At 48.1% G+C, this 2624-nt stretch overlaps 1 protein-coding gene and 1 long non-coding RNA gene across 2 annotated transcripts in view; both read right to left on the bottom strand.

Annotated features, from left to right (window-relative positions):
- LOC309361041 overlaps nucleotides 1–2624 on the bottom strand; it is a 559475-nt gene that overhangs the window by 119905 nt on the left and 436946 nt on the right. The gene's annotated exons all lie outside the window — the stretch shown is intronic.
- The window catches only part of TNFAIP8L1 (TNF alpha induced protein 8 like 1), a 228906-nt gene that overhangs the window by 194143 nt on the left and 32139 nt on the right, over nucleotides 1–2624 (bottom strand). The window lies entirely within an intron of this gene.

Genomic DNA, 2624 nt, shown 5'->3' with positions numbered 1-2624 from the left:
GACAGGCTTGAGTGAAAGTGTGTTCTAGAGAAGCTTCTTTAAATAGAAGAAATCCAGGCAAACCTTTTATAGCTGTTTTAATGGTTTTTAGCATCCATGTTTGGGACGCGGGTGGCGCTGTGGGTTAAACCACAGAGCCTAGGACTTGCTGATCAGAAGGTTGGCGGTTCGAATCCCCGCAATGACGGGGTGAGCTCCCGTTGCTCAGTCCCTGCTCCTGCCAACCTAGCAGTTCGAAAGCACGTCAAAGTGCACGTAGATAAACAGGTACCACTCCGGCGGGAAGGTAAACTGTGTTTCCGTGCGCTGCTCTGGTACGCCAGAAGCGGCTTAGCCCTGCTGGCCACATGACCCGGAAGCTGTACACCGGCTCCCTCAGCCAGTAAAGTGAGATGAGCGCTCCAACCCCAGAGTAGGTCATGACTGGACCTAATGATCAGAGGTCCCCTTTACCAGCATCCTTGTTGTGCAGCCGTTAAACTCCCAGTCTTCACAAACTAGGTCAAACTAGGACGAGACAGACTTGGGTTCAAATCCTCCATGGGCCATCAAGCTCACTGGGTGACTGTGGGCTAACCACTCTCTCCTAACCCACCTCACAGGGTTGTTGTGGAGAGAGCTGATACATGTACTCCCATCTCCTTGGAGGCAAAGATTGGATATATATAATGATAATCATAATAAATTATTTACACCCCGCCCATCTGGCCGGGTTTCCCCAGCCACTCTGGGTGGCTCCCAACAGAATATTAAAAATATGATAAAACATCAAACATTAAAAAATTCCCTAAACAGGGCTGCCGTCAGATGTCTTCTAAAAGTCGGGTAGTCTATCTCCTTGACATCTGGCGGGAGGGCGTTCCACAGGGCGGGTGCCACTACCGAGAAGGCCCTCTGCCTGGTTCCCTGCAACCTCACTTCTCACTGTGATGGAACTGCCAGAAGGCCCTCGGAGCTGGACCTCAGTGTCCGGGGTCAATGGTGGGGGTGGAGACGCTCCTCCAGGTATACTGGGCCGTTTAGGCCTTTCAAGGTTAGCACCAACCCTTTGAATTGTGCTCGGAAACGTCCTGGGAGCCAATGTAGGTCTTTCAGGACCGGTGTTATATGGTCTCGGCGGCCGCTCCCAGTCGCACAGAGATAAACCAACATAAATTGTCCAACATAGAAGCAATCATGTCTGAATTGGCTCTCGCTGTCTCCAGCCTGTACAGGGAGAGGAAGAAAACTAGCTGTCTTTCTGATTGCATTCCCTGGGTAGCCAAGCTATTCCTTGAGAACGCTTTAGACCTCCTTATTACAGCAGCCTTTTATGAAAGAACATACTGTATATATCCTTTGGTAACAAAACCGTACATGCAACTTAATTCATTTCTCTGCCAAACGTCCCATCATTTGGAACCCTGCAAACTGTTCTGGTTGCCTTATGTTTAATTTTTATTTTAAAAAATCTTTTTGTGTTTTAAAATGAAAATTTTCAAATACAGGGCAGACAGAAACTGGACCTTAATGTGCTGTTTTCTACCACCCATCTTCAGCCTCTAGAACAGGACAGGTAGACGAATCCAAATAAACAATCATCACTAATAAAAGCTGATCTATTGCTATCTTTTGGGGGGAGGGGGCAGGAGAAAATCTTACACACACGCCCAGCCCCCATACATTCAAAGTACATGGATTCCCCAGGAAACTATCTTTTGTTTTGTTTAGTCGTGTCCGACTCGTCGTGACCCCATGGACCAGAGCACACCAGGCACTGTCTTCCACTGCCTCCCCCAGTTTGGTCAAACTCATGCTGGTAGCTTCAAGAACACTGTCCCACCATCTCGTCCTCTGTCGTCCCCTTCTCCTTGCGCCCTCCATCTTTCCCAACATCAGGGTCTTTTCCAGGGAGTCTTCTCTTCTCATGAGGCGGCCAGTCTTGGAGCCTCAGCGTCAGGATCTGTCCTTCCAGTGAGCACTCACGGCTGATTTCCTTCAGAATGGAGAGGTTTGATCTTCTTGCAGTCCATGGGACTCTCAAGAGTCTCCTCCAGCACCAGAATTCAAAAGCATCCATTCTTTGGCGATCAGCAATCTTTATGGTCCAGCTCTCACTTCCATACATCACTACTGGGAAAACCATAGCTTTAACAATATGGACATTTGTTGGCAAGGTGGTGTCTCTACTTTTTAAGATGCTGTCTAGGTTTGCCATCGCTTTTCTCCCAAGGATTCAGGCGTCTTTTAATTTCGTGGCTGCTGTCACCATCTGCAGTGATCATGGAGCCCAAGAAAGTAAAATCTCTCACTGCCTCCATTTCTTCCCCTTCTATTTGCCAGGAGGTGATGGGACCAGTGGCCATGATCTTCGTTTTTTTGATGTTGAGCTTCAGACCATATTTTGCGCTCTCCTCTTTCACCCTCATTAAAAGGTTCTTTAATTCCTCCTCACTTTCTGCCACCAATGTTGTGTCATCTGCATATCTGAGGCTGTTGATATGTCTTCCGGCAATCTTAATTCCGGCTAGGGAATTAAGAGCTACAATTCCCATTGCAGAAGGGAGAAGAAACGTGCTTTCTATCTGCGCTCTTGGACGTGGGGGAAAAAAGACTCGGCAGCAAAGGGTTAACCATCCTTTGCC

The sequence above is a fragment of the Podarcis melisellensis genome (genome assembly GCF_964234715.1).
Source record: "Podarcis melisellensis genome assembly, chromosome: 18".
In the NCBI taxonomy this organism is placed as follows: domain Eukaryota; kingdom Metazoa; phylum Chordata; class Lepidosauria; order Squamata; family Lacertidae; genus Podarcis; species Podarcis melisellensis.
This window is presented reverse-complemented; position numbering and strand designations above follow the sequence as displayed.